Genomic DNA, 15,058 nt, shown 5'->3' on the forward strand with positions numbered 1-15,058 from the left:
TTTTTTTTTAAATCTCATTAATCCTTAATTGATGTTGTATGATATATATATATATATCAAAACATTGGCGAGGAACGTTTGATGCACAGATATGAGTTGTCCACGGTGCTTAAAGCTGAAAATAAAGGTTGCTCAAAAAAGGACGACGATCACCGCTGCCACATACGTGTCCAACTGTTTTCATCACATAGGTATTGTTTTGAGACCATTAAGATGACATTTCTGATGCACATTAAAAAAAAAAGAAACAAAAAAGCCAATGTTTAAAATGCAAATAACCTAGGGTGGCGAATTTAAAAAGACCACCTGATGGACTTCGGGGAAGGGAAAAAACAAAGCAAAAACCTCCACCTGGACAGCAATGTTATAGTGTAGGCTCAGCATCGTTCATCAAAGTTCGAACCCAGGTTAGGGTTAATTTATCATGATCGAGTTTTGTGTTTCAACAGTAATTCAGAGCTCAACACAGGGTGAACAAATTTTAAACAGTCACAGTTATTTTTAGAAGTTTATTTTAAACTGACCTTACAAGTATCGAAACATTTCTTTCAGAGAAAGTAAATCCTATATTTGTATGGTTCTGTACATTGTCAGAAAGCTACACACGATGGATGTACTCCCTCTATGCACTATTAAAACAACATTTTCAACATGACAACATGGTAATTTTCTAGGGGCCAAGCAATGATTATATTTACAAGCTGTAAAAGTCAAGTATCAAGGGTAGAGAAATTATTTTAGGGAACTATAGCGTTAATTGGAAACTGATGCACTGATATGTTAACGGAGAAGTATCTAATAAAGAGAAGATACTTGTTTGTCATTTAAAAAAAAAAAAAAGATATTGGCCTGGAGACGTAACTTTTGTCAAATTATGCAAAAAAGATTAGATGTAGCCCCAGTCCAGATGTGACCCAGCTTGTTGTTATTGTTGCTGTTGTTTTTAGCTGCACAATTTCCAGTGTGTCCAATTTGAATTGCAATAGATCCTAATTTGTTCATAACATTTAGTGGTAAACCCTCCCCAGGCTGCACACACCCCTTCTCCCCAATAGCAACTGTAGGCTATAAAAAGATTAATGCAAGGCATTTGGTACAACGTTGACATTCAGAGTGGCTCAAACCCAGTCACTCTAGTCCTTTGACTGTAATTAAAACAACAGGGAAGTGTCTTGGAATGGCGAAAGGTCAAATGTGAGGGTCAGGCTCAGAACACAACCAGGAACGTTGCCAGAATAAACCTATTGCCTCCAGGTCTTGACTCGATGAACAAGGAATGTTTTACTTCAAATTGCAGTGGAAGTTTTTACCTTTTTGTTTAATTCCTGCATTCAGTCAACCTGCTCGCTTGTAGAAATAAAATCATTCGTCTCCTGATGAGAGTCGCATGTTGGTTGTCAGTCGCAAGATGTACTCTTGTCCTTCACAGTAAATGGACGTCACGTCCACATAGAGGTTTGTGCATCAAGCGTTGTCCTGGATTTTTAATGTGCCCTTAATTGAACAATTTATCACCCTTGATCACTGTCAAATAAGTGGGCATGAGAGACAAAAGGGGATACGCTGCCAGGCTCAGCGGAGCTCCTGTCTGTCACAGCGCCATCAACAAGGCGGTTTTGTTTTTTTTAATCTCTTGTCTTGATGAAAAGAAATAGCAGATCAATGCATTTATAAGCTCCTGGCTTGCAGGCAGAGGTAATGAAGAGTGGAAGAGTGAGAACATTGCATCCTTGAAAACTTGTTTTATTGGAGGAAAAACTTTTGATTCCTCCCCAGAGCTCCTTCCCTTGGAGTTGGAGGAAAAGCTAATTGAATTGTACCCGGCATATGATGCCTTTCGTAGCATTCCCCACCCCCGTCAAGTGAACAGAAGTCTTCAAGTAAGACCATCCTCTGGGTTTTAGAATTCATTTTCTTTGCAATTATTACTTTGCCAACTGTATATAAGTTCTCCCTACGTCAATAGAATCTTGTCTACACTCCATTTTTAATGGGATCGAGTGGGCAAAGAGTCAACTGAAAATGAGGAGAGGGTGGGGGGATGGTGTAGGGAGAAAAACTACTTCATATCTTCACAAAAGCACTCACAGAGCCAAACTGCAAATAATGAGGAGCCAAAAATAGCTTTAGCACAATGTAAACAAACGGTCAGCCACCGGTTTCTTAAGATTTGGAAAATATTGGAAATAAAGGGTAACACGAGCGGCAAGACCTTGATTAATTTAGGCAGCATTTTAAAGGTACATTTTAACATTCACAGCTTTTATAAAAGTGTAATTTGGGTAAATTAACAAGAACATTGTTAGTAAAAAAAGAGCAAATGTTTAGTTTGTTAGATATTTTTGGGGTTTATTTTTGTATTTCAGAAATTTGTAGTTTACTGAACCTTTACAGAATCTGTTAATGCCGAGATGCAAAAAGGAAACCCACAAGTTTTCTTTACAATCTGTTGTATGCATCTCCACAAGTCTAAATATGGTATTAAGATTGTGTTTGTAGAATATAAATACAGCAGCAAAATCCACCCCTTTTTATCCATCTAATGGGGTGGCCATTTTGCCACTAGCTGTCGACTGAAAATGACATCAAAGTTGCTCAGGTAATGACTAATCACACTCACCTGTTTTCTGAACCTGAGTCGTGATTGGTCGTTTGCTGAGCCCTGAACAACTGTAATGTGATTTTCAGCCAGATAGATAAAGGTGGATTTTGCTGCTTAAAGGCGCAGTCTGCCGGTTTCACTCAGGAAAATATTGGAAAATACTTTTTAAATATAGGATTTAAACAAACAAACTACTTCTCAATTTACAGATCTGGGCTTTTCTTCACGTGTGCGGGTGATTTTGTCCTAAACCCCCACACCCCCAGCGAGTATTTTGGCATTTTGTGTTTGTTTTGTAAACACCGGGACGTTTCTGTGGAAAGACAGTGTTTACACCCCTCCAGCCAATTGCATAGCGGGGTGGTGGTGTGTCGCAAACGGGGCCGGGTGAACGTGTCGGCTGTGTGACGTCACTCCCGCGGCAATTTGAAAGCATGCACAGATTTTTTTTCTTCACTCACTCATTCACACACGTAAGTTTCTGTGAGTGAGTGAGTGAGTGAGAAAAAAAAATAAATAATCCTGCGTGCTTTCAAATTGCCGCGGGAGTGACGTCACGCAGCCGACACGTTCGCCCGGCCCAGTTTGCGACACGCACCCCCCTGTTCTGCGATTGGCTGGAGGGGTGTAAACACTGTCTTTCCACAGAAACGTCCCGCTGTTTACAAAACAAACACAAAATGCCAAAATACTGGCTGGGGGGAGATGGGGGTTTAGGACAAAATCACCACCAAAGATTAACATAAACCCAGATGTGTAGACTGAGAGAAAGTTAAAGTGTGTACATCCTGTATTTAAAAAGTGCATTTTCCTGAGTGAAACCGGCATACTGGGCCTTTAACTCAAATTCCACAAACACAATACTAATCAGAATGCTGTGTTTATTGTCCAGAAAATGTTTTGGTTGACTTTCCGATTAACAAACATTTTTTTTTCTCCCCCATTTGTTTTCTTATACAGATTAAGGAAAAACTTCAAAAATGTGATCCTGGCTTGTTTAGTTGAGGTGTCTGATGTCTCGTGGGACACCAGACAATGTCGAACTCTGTTTTGTGTGACCTTAGAGGCTTATTTTTATGTGTACACAGCCACATTTTACAACCTCACAGGGTATTCAAAGCTTCCACGGTACAATACATGCAGAAAATTGATTTTCTTTTGGTTTTAGGCTTACAATTTAATGGTCACACTTTTTTTTCATACCATTGCTTTGTTCAGTTCAATCAAATCCAAATTGGGGGCCATTTGGGTGGCATCAAGTGCTTTGCAATTAGTCACAATGCTTTTGATGCAGCAACACAGCTAATAACAGCTGCTCCTGAAGTGAGTGTCATTGCAAAGAGGAAAAGGGAAATTATGTGCATGAACAGCGGTGCTGTTGCCCTCACAGCTAATTGTGTTTATTCATTTTAATTAGCCCAGAGAGCTAAATCAGTGCTCTTTCCGTAACATGAGGTGCAATTAGTGCAGTTCGAAAACGGGAGGTGGCGCAGTTTGTACGGCGTGGCGTGGTTTTACAGCGTATAGCATCTTTCCCCTTGCTGATTACTCCTCCTTGGTTGTTCATTGAAACGTAGGGTGGTGGCATGATCATCAGACATACATAACACGCACATTTGCACGCAATAGGGACATGACAAACATTTGTTTAACAGAAATGACAATTATGCTGACTCACTCACAGTGACTCTGCATTTATGTCAATATGTGGCTTGAGTTGTATATTATTACCCACTCAAACACAACCACTGCTCTGGACAAAAAAAGTGTCTTGTTCTACACTAAATACATTTTTATTAATCTTCGGTGTAGTTAAGGAAGTTGGCTAAGCACATTAGGGAAGTAATGTGCACTGTGCTTCTCACTGCCGTATAATTTAAACAATAACTCTGATTTTGCTTCAGTTGATCAGTGGCCAACAGATGCTGGGTTCATATTTCTTTCAAGCATACTTTGAAGTTGAAGATTTTGGCATAAATCTACCTTGTAGGCAAGTAACATTTTGGAAGTAGGAAAAGTTTACCAAAAAAAGAAAAAAAATCACGTTTCCTTGTGATGATGTAAACGACAAAATAAGGCTTTCCATCATTTAGCTAAATAATACAAGGTAAATCTGATCATAAACTTCCTTTTTTTTTTTCTCACTTTGCAACACAAATGCGAAATGTTGCTCTGTTGCATTTAATTTACATTTGCATGGAAAATTTGACTTATATATATATATATATATATATATATATATATATATATATATATATATATATATATATAAAAATATAAATATTGGTTAACTATTATTTTTATGTTTATCGGTACAATCAAGCTACGACAAAAGATTTTTCTTTCAAACTCTTTTTCAAAAGGTGTTTTTGTGTACAAGTCAAACTTCAAATAAAGAACGTGAAACTAAGAAAATAGTTGAGACATGGTAGGTGGTCTTTAATTGGTCACCTGTTGGTGGACTGACTTTACGCAAGTATCTCCTTCCATTTTCAAAGTACACTAGCTTAACTATACACCCACTAGAACTTTAACAACAGGATACTATGTGCTGTTTTTCAAGACCAAAATAGCCAAGTGGTCCAAGAGAGGAAAAACAGAACATTGCAGTCATAGCAGCAATTTAAAATACCATCAAGGATAAATATACACTACAATATACTGTTGGGTCATTTTGTACTCCATAGAACTACATTTTCACCTTGGCCGCTTTGGTAGAAACATGAGACAAGGATTACCAACCATTCACTCAGACTCCTGCTGGCTGCTATGGGCTAAAATTGGTAGCTTGGTCCTTAGCAAACCGAGTTGTGGAACTGCTGTACCCCCCTCATGCAACACTCAAAACTCATATCTAGACAGATTGTTCTACATCCACACGCAGAATTTTGAGGCCAAGATCATGGTACAACTTGATTCCCTCGTTAGCTTAAATGGTGTTTAGCGTTTATCAACCCATTTCAATGTGGCTTAATTTCCGGCTTTGCACTCTCTTAATTTGTCACTACGTCAGTGGTTCCCGATCTTTTTGATACTTGAGAAGATGTATGTACATGTGTTTGGGAGATTTCAGGTCGTTTTTTTGTTTTGTTTTTTTTTTTGCTAATTGTAGGGCTTGAATGTTCTTCTGTGTAAGATTGTTATTAGTGTTGTTCCGATACTGTTTTTTTGGCCCCCGGTATCGATACCGATACCCAGCTTTGCCGTATCGGCAGATACCATACCGATACTTAAGTTTTTTTTTTCCTCAACATGAAAAAGCTGTCCTGCTATTGGTTCGGAGCATTCAAGGGCCAATAGGATATCTTATACTGGCATGCAGTGAACATGTCACATACCAGTCAACGTCATGCACCAGCAAGACACAAGATGCTGCATCCAAAATCCTATATTAGCATTGGATTTAATGGTATCAGCATGTTACTTGTGAGTCCTCACCGATACCGATACCACTGTTTTAATGCAGTATTGGTAGTGGAACAACACTACTTGTTATTCTACGCTTTAGTTTAGTCATATGAAGGACATGGGACACTGTTGTCACCTAAATTAAACTGTCAATATCTGCCAGAATTTCCTGCTGCGCCTTCAATGTTGCTGTCACTCTGTTGGCCTCATAAACTATAAATAATGACAGGTGAAAATATTTTCTGTGGTTTTGGTGCAAAAAAAATGACACATTCTGAAAATATTCCCATTTATTATTATTTTATTGCAAAATAATCTGAAATTTCTTCACAAAAATGAAAGCAAACAAACGTCAAAAGCATACTAGAACAGTGTATGCTGACACCCATTTACAAACACAAGCTTGTATCTCATCCCCATTTATAAGAGGGTGTGTACACTTGTGCAACCACATTATCTCAGTTGTTTATTTTTACTTCCTGTCTTTAAAAAGACTTATTTTGTTTTGATTCAGCAGTGCAGGGACATGTTTTAAACTATGTATGTATGTACAGTTTGTGTATGTATGTGGCCCTGCTATCAGATATTTGGGGTGAAACCGTAGGCTTAGTTAAAGAATGTTCTGTCCAGTGTTCAGTAGTGAACTGCTACATGTAAATACACTAATCCCTGTCAGACTTTGTAGTAAAGCCTTGTGGAAAACATTGACACACTGTCACCGTCTCTACTCCTGCCCCTTCTCTTGATACCTCCAGCTTTACAAGCGTTGAATCACCCCAAGGTCTGCAAATTTACTTTTGATCTGAAGCAATTGCAGAAAGTCTACATCTTTGCCAAAAATATTGCACAAAGTTGTCCTTCTAAAGCCCACAAGGAATGATGAATTTACTTTTTCTCCTTTAGGCCTAATCCCATCAGCCTAACAGTTACAATATGTAGTTAACGTGAACTGTTTTTGATGAGAGATAATTAACACCGCTTCATGGACAGGCGTCAGAGGGGCGTGTCTATACTGCGTCTTTGTTTGCAACTCTTCTGGCCGTCTCCTTATTCTCATCTCCGGCTGTTGGGCCGTTTCTATGTCTGTTATTACCAGCTGGCTTCCCCCAGATTGATGCGCAGCATTACCCTTGAGCGGTCGGCCTCCTCCTCCCAAGCAAACTGTCTGGTAGGAAAGGTTGCCCTGTGCCCTAGCAGTACGACCCCTGTGAGCTTCCAGACATGTGGCACTGGGGAGGGGGTTGAAAAAGACTTCCAGTTCTTTTGCCTGATTGGCTAGAGCAGGTTGCAGTTAGCTCATTTAAACGCTGCTCATGCGGGCCCGTTAGATGGTGCATGCCAGCCTGTTGAGCCATCTGCATGAAGTGTGTATCTGGGAAGCAATTGCCCCAAACCATTTTTCTAATTTTAGCCTCTTCACCCACATGAGGCAATAAATTTTAAGCCTTGCCAAGACTAAATGCATGACAGCTGAGTAGTAAAGAAGGTCAGTTCTAAGGTCTGGGCCCTGCAACAGGCAATCTGTCTGTCAGCAGCAGTGTTTTGTTTGAATTTCCCCTGAAAACTGCATCTCATATGCTCATGGTCAACTGTCAATTCACCATATATTCGGTAGCAATGCGTCTAGTACTTTTGATACATAAAATTTTCCCCCCAAATAACAATCACAAATACTTTTACATACGCCAATATAGCATTTCCCCTAAATATTGTCTACATTAATGGAAATTTTCACATTATTAAATTTCTAGTTCCTGAATATAAAACAAGAGCGTGGCAGCGGCCCACCGATACCTTAAATGGCTCAAGACCGGTACTTTGTATCGGGAATCACACATCACTAATGAAAAATAAGATTCTGGAACAACACCAAGTGTTTGTTAGGTGTAACATAGGGAGGAGTTTTTGTCACACGTTAATCTACCTATTTTTTTTTTCTATTTTTTCCACAGTTTTTTGTCCTTCAACTACTTCTATATTTCTCAATCGATTCAAACCATTCCACTTCAACATGTTCCAAAAATCCACGCTTCATTGGCTATTACTTTTCTCATTCCAAACATTCACAGTTTTCTCACAATTCAACAATTTTTGCCCCCAAAATCCCTTTTCATTTCGAATGAGACATTCAACAATTCACCTGTATTTGAAATACAAAATGTTTCGCTCATTCACAAAATTTCTTTGGGTGAGGATTTGGTGTTAGGGTTTCTATCGTTTCTATAAATTTAGTATTGTTTCAATTCAAAATTCAAAACATTCACCTCATTCAATTAAAATGCAATCTGATATATGTCTAGCGTGTTTTTTTTTGTTTAGTAAGTAAATAAGTAAGTAAGTACCTTCATTTGTATAGCACCTTTCAAAGACAGAAGGTAAATTCAGCATTTCCGCATTCACACACAATTTCTCCAGAAATTGCTTATCTAGTATCCAGTGATATTTTCTTTGATTGTTACATGGTCTTAAAAAGCTTGGAAATGAGAGTGGCCACACACATTCAATAATCCTCAAAGTCTTATTTCTATTGTTCCTGTTGGTAATTTTGCCTCGACTCTTGGGACATCTGGCACTATGTGTGCGTTTGGGTGGGGGCACTCAGCTGCCCTTAGGGTGGGAGGTGAGTGATGGGGCCAACAAAGAACATGTGTGTGCAGGCTGAGGGGGTGTCATTGTGGAGAGAAAGGGAAGTGGAGTATCCAAAAAGAGTAGGCAGATAATTGATTGGTAGAAGTATGTGTGCTTGTGTGCGTGCGCGTGCGCGTGCGTGCACTGCAAGCAACTAAACAGCCTCTGGAAGGGTGAGAGAAGAAGAAAGGACAGGACACCCATGGACAGGAGTGTAGCCAGAGAAAGGGGCTGTGAAGATTGGAAGAGAGTTGGAAAGAGGTGAGGGACACATCAGTCAGCACTCGTCAGGGTTAAGGAGGAGCAACTACCTGCCTGTCAGGCTGATTGTTCATACCTATGCATCAGGGGATACGCGTCCCAGTTTATGAAAGATGGCGGGCGTTCAGTATGTGGGCCACTTAACAGAAATGGCTGCCTGTGGAACAGGGCCAGGATTGGATTGTATGCAGATCCCACCATCTCCTTTCAGTCAAGATGCTTGTTCCCACGCCGTTTTCGGTGTAATCCATATTTCACCCTCTCTGTATGCAGTTTGGCACACTACATGCATTTATTTAACATTAATAAATTCCCACAACATAACACCATGCATTGAAAAGCCCAATCATGAAGCCTTGTCAGTAATTACAACTTGCGTAGCCTGAGCCCCTTTTCAAACAGCATGCTGCCTCATCTTTCACTGAAATGGAAACAAAGCCTGCATACTCTAGTCTGGATGCACAAATTACAGTGGACCAGTGGTGCATAAAAGAGAGAAGATGGGTAGAATCCACCAGAGGCAAAATGCATTGAAGATCCTCTCACTTTTTCGCTGTGCATCTCATAGCCGGGAAGAAAATGTTTGTGAAGCGTATCGCAGTAGAACGCATAAAAACCTTCTCTGTGCTTGCAAAGAGAGAAGGTGACATTTGTATGGAAATGGTGACAGGAAGTATCCATACTTTAGCAACTAACGGGAAACAACTGACCTCTTCGTATTTACTTTTGTTGTAAGGTGAACATTGAGCTGTTTCTCTTATATTATCATGCTGACAAGACTGCATTTAACACACTGTATGTGCTTGTGATTATGTCACTTTACGATTTTTGGACACAAAAGTGGAACATTTTAAAACTAAGTGATTGTATTTCTTAACTGACTTTGCTGAGTTTTTTTTTTTTTTTTTTTATTTAGCATTAGCTAAGGTGATAACACAACCACATACACTAATAATTAAATTTGTAATAAATAGTTCCTGGTGATAATTTATTTTCTATTCAAATTTCAGCGAATTTGTAGTGTCCCAGTTTTTTTCTTTTGAAAATCTGGTCAAAGTTAGCATTTACTTTGTAATGCACATGATAGTAGTACTGTAGTATAGTATCACCTGGTGAGTCATGATTTTTTCTTTCAAGAGTCAGACAAACTTGTTTGATTGTCGATTCTGTACACAATGTGTTCCCTACCCTCAATTTTGGGTATTTTGAATAAAACCATGTGCTCTCAAACAATTAGTGAATAGTGAATACTGAATACTGCAGTTGGCTGGCAACCAGTCCAGGGTGTACCGTGCCTACTGCCAAAGCCAGCTGAGGTAGGCTCCAGCACCCCCCGAGACCCTTGTGAGGAATAAGCGGTCAAGAAAATTGATGAATAGTGAGTACTATTTTACTATAAATATGTACATATTCTACATTCCATATCTAAAATGTGATATCTGATTTTATTTTATTTTCCCAGATTATGAAATCCAAACAATTTGGCAGAAAAGTATGTCAACTGACAGAAGTTTAAAGCTACTATATGGAGGATTTAAAATTTCAAATCGCTACTGCCACCTGTGGACAAAAACAAACTGCATGCTCGTACACGCTGCACGCACTCGTACATGCACAACGTCATTACTGAAGACTCAGAGGCTCCACTCTTCAAATCCAATTAACTGTATTTTCATATGTATTTTCAGAGGTAAGAAGTTTTAATAAAGTTATACAAAGCTGGCCACTTCTGTCAATCATCAATTCACGAAATGAGACTCTTCCCATGAAACAATTGACGTCCACAGGACGTGCAGATCATTGGTCGGTCGAAGACCAGTTCTGTGCTGCACTCCAAAACGACATGCAAATTCCGTCAATTAATTGGACCTCATTCCGACATCGATATGCAGTTAGATATTGTAGTCATCACACTCGACGGACGTCAACCTGATTCTAGTCATTATTAGTGTATGTCGCCCCCAGGCTAGCGTCATTGTGCATGAGCCGAAAGGTGGGCTGTCATTTATGGAAATTGACGATTGTGAAAAACATATAGATCCATTCACTGCTTAGTGTGATACAGCTGTGAATGTTATCGACATTCAGTAGTAACATTCAGCTAGCGTGATGTAGCTACAATCGGCTATCGTCATGGAGGAAAATAACTAGAGCTGTCAAACGATTCAATTTTTTAATCAGATTAATCACATCTTAGAATTTTGATTAATCATGATTAATCACTGACTTAAAAAGGCTTTTTTTCCCAACATATTTTGTCCGCTAAATTTGAAGCGCGCCTGTTATGTGTTCATTTTTTCGACATTTAATGTTATGAGGACGTCTTCAAAAATTTATATCCACTGCACACGCTCATCCTGCTTTTTCTAATCAATTAATTATTTGCATTAAAAATGACCTACGGCATATGTAAACATTTATTAAATGCTTTACTTTAATGCATGTAGTTATGTTTATTGCTCAAACTCCAACAACTACCTTTAATGTAACCATCCGCTGGCGGCTAAAAAGGATCATCTGCAGTCAAAATGAATAGTGTGATTAATCTGTGGTAATACAATGATTGATGCGATAATTTTTTTGTGATTAATTAATTAGTTAACGCTTTAACTTTGACAGCACTAAAAATAACACAACATTTAGCCTGATTGAAACGCTGCGGAATGGAACGTCTGTTCTTCATAAAGTCATTCTTTTCTATTTCATCATTTCTTGCCGCCCCTTTCACGCTAAATGTTGCCGTCTACCTCACATTCACCCCTAGTTACGACCGAGAAGTGGTCGATCTTGAGGTTACTGCTAACTGAAAACAACATTTTTTTTTTATTTTTTATTTTTTTTATTCTAAATGTCAAGATACTCGCTTCTTACCTTTGGAGTAGAAAGCAAGCCGGTTGTGCATCACGTTTCTAATCCAAGTCCAATCTCAACTCTCTCCACCGCTGAAATGTCAAACTCATGTTTACTCTCGTTCTTGCCCGGCGTCGGTCACTATCAAGTTGAGATTTTTTCGTGGCGCTTGACATTGTTTTCATTTTTTTTTACCTTTCCGCGGAGTAACTGTGTCTGGGACACGCTAGATGCAGACAGTGGTTTCTTTTAGACTCCATTGCAGCGAAACGCTGTACTAGTTCCGACTTGACGACTCCAGGAAACAGTGAACGAGAACGCGCATGATGTCACATCCGCAGACAGAGGGCGGGAAATTTGAACGATTGTGACCGGATGCTTCCTGAAAAAATTGTCCAGAGGCTTGTAGGAGTACCCATTGTGAACAGCTAAGATGTTGATCTACTAATTTAGAATATGTTTTAGTCATAAATGGTTAAATAAAAAGGCTATTGTTCAGATATTTTGGGGGAAATCCTCCATATAATAGCTTTAATAAAAAGCTAACCTGTAAAAGTAAAGTGCTGGGGACTATAGGAATCAGAGACAGGGCGAAATAAGCAACACCAGGAGGGGAGACAACCTATGTCTGTTTCCATTCCTTTGTTTGGATTTTAATTTAATGGTAAAATAAAATAAAACCATTATGCAATACTTTGTTTGTGTCAAACTGTCATACATACCAAAGTGGTTTATATTGCTATAAAATGTTCTAATTAATTTTGGCAGCATAATAGGAAAATATAATTATACAGCTACTAACTAGTGTCATTGTCCTGGTTTGGCTGCGGATGTTTGATCAGGTGGTCAATTGACACTCAGGACCACTAACTTGCCTCAAAATCTCTTTTTAGGAAAATGTCCTCTGTATTGTTATGGGCTCTAATCAACCCCCTGCTGCAACCCAGTTAAATCAGCACTATGGCCTCATCGATCCATTGTGGATGTCCCAGTTAGTATATGAAAAGCGGAGGAGTTGGGCATTAATATGTAGATAGAGTTGACAAAAATAATTTTGACTTATAGTATAAGAAAATAATAGAGTTAATCAGAATAATACTGTATTTTTAATTACAATTTAAAGCAAGCCAAAGATTCTGTCTGGTATAACAATCTTCCACACAAAGAAGTAGGTTTTGACGCTAACACGATCACACACATGCACACGCACACACATCCTTTGACAAATATATCGAAACATGGGGTCAGACAGGAACACCAAAGTAGGTCTGTTTTATAAATGGAGGTGGCCTACAATTTCCTTTGGCCTTGGATGAGTGCAGTACAGAAACAGCGAAAGGAGGCAGGAGGGCGTTTGAGGTTTCAGTTGAAAATCAGGAGGAAGACAGTGAGCAGAGGGTCCCCATTTTCATGGAGATAAAGGAGCACTAATGCATTTGAACTAGTGCCCTGAAGGGATGCACCATAAGCGCAAAATAGGAGGGAGCAGATTGGCTTTAGTGATTTTTTTTTTTTAACTACAGCCAAACTGTCATTTATATGCGCAGGGGTGCTCCCGATTTTGCAATCACCAAAAGGGCCAAGGCCACACTTTCCAGCTGCCACTGGTGAGGCCTGTGCCAGGGCTCGGAGGGGGATTTGATGCCAGATGAGATGTGCCCAACTGGCCGGGCTAAAACCGCTCCTCCATTCAAACAAGATCTGTTATTTTGCCAATCTATCCCACACATATAAGTTATCTTGTTAGCTTATTACCAGATGTGTTTGTGTTTTGATTGGAGGATAAGCATTAGTGCTATTGTAGTGCCCACACAGTCTGGGCAATTCTACCCCATTTTCTTATATACGAATTAGCTTCCATATGCGGTTTGTATCTCAGACTTATTGTGGTATACTTGATATGTACTCATTTATTGACAAATGATTTACGACATGCAGAGTGTGTGCATTTTTCACACTAAAAAGAGACATTTTGGTCATTGTGTTGGTCATTGACAAAGCCAGTATATTTGGAAATACTCAGGAATCTTAGTTTGCCCAAAGCTTACAAGTGCACACCCTATCTATCACTTTTACAACGTGTCGCTTTACCACACCGAGAGACCAACAGCTGCCTGTGGCATGTACCCCTGTGTGAAGGTAATGGTCTGGCCTCCAGGCTGTGAGCCTATCAAGTTGATAATGAAGTGTCGTCGTCTATTGTAAATCACAGTTGGGTCTTGTTTGGCTGGCGCCTTTGGGAGACTTACATGGAATAGCATGTGTTACATGGGAGAGTGTGGAACTGAAGATGGAATGAAGTAAGAGAATAAAAGCATCTCCCTACTTGATGGATTGTAGGATTTGGAGTCTGTTTTATAGGGGATCTGAATATTAAAATGACTGTGGTGACATTTATGATCAGTAGAACGCAATTATTCATGTTTTATCGCTTCATTGTGGCATTATCGTGTGTAGATGAACATAGGAGGAGGGGAAACTGGATTTTGCTGCAATGTAAACTGTTCTTTTTATGGGGGGAAACATTGTCATGACATGATTGTTAAATATACGAAAAATATGGTGAGTGGTGGAAGTGTGGGAGCTGTGGATGCAAGAATTGGAAAAATATGTACAGGAAAATTGTGCTGAAAGCAGAGGTAGGTTTTGTTGCATCCTGTAGCGGTGAGTTTAACACATCAGATTTTGATTTTTAAAGATAGCATTTCCCGATGCAGATCCGAGATTAGAGTCAAACCGAGGTGTGTTATTTATACTGTACTGGATAAAAGATTAAAACTCAGGGTCTGTCTTTGAACCTTAGTTTTTTCTTACAACCCAACCCACATTCCCCACTCTTTTTTTTTTTTTTAGAAGAACTCAGCGAACATAAAACAAGTTTAGGGAAACGCGGTCAGGATTTATCTGTGACTTAAGATGTTTGTGTTTACATTTGTGTATTTTTGGACTACTGACATCTTGCAGGATCTATGTGGATGTCCACTTAAGGATGTCTGCAGATGAGGCTTCAGCCGCTTCACGGTGATCGTGGCTTCTCTTTTGTCAATGAGATGAACTCCAGACATCCTCAGCGGTGTGTGGAGTCATACTTTTATATGTTAAATATTCCGGACTCGATCTCACAGCCTCTGCAATGGGAGGCGCACATGCTCACCAGTCAGTCACCATGCCTCTAATAAACCAAAGACAGATAATGTTAAAGAAAGCCCTTTTGTTTAGTTCTGGAAAACTAAACAGTCACTCTGCAATAGAGACTCAAATTACAAAATAAAATACAAACAACTTTCCCTGAATTTAGGATTCATAATA

The 15,058-nt window shown here is 39.3% G+C and overlaps 1 protein-coding gene across 17 annotated transcripts in view; it reads left to right on the forward strand.

Moving 5' to 3' along the window:
• The window catches only part of ptprsa (protein tyrosine phosphatase receptor type Sa), a 245,904-nt gene that overhangs the window by 67,576 nt on the left and 163,270 nt on the right, over positions 1-15,058 (forward strand). The gene's annotated exons all lie outside the window — the stretch shown is intronic.

This window comes from Festucalex cinctus, chromosome 10 (assembly GCF_051991245.1).
Source record: "Festucalex cinctus isolate MCC-2025b chromosome 10, RoL_Fcin_1.0, whole genome shotgun sequence".
In the NCBI taxonomy this organism is placed as follows: Eukaryota; Metazoa; Chordata; class Actinopteri; order Syngnathiformes; family Syngnathidae; genus Festucalex; species Festucalex cinctus.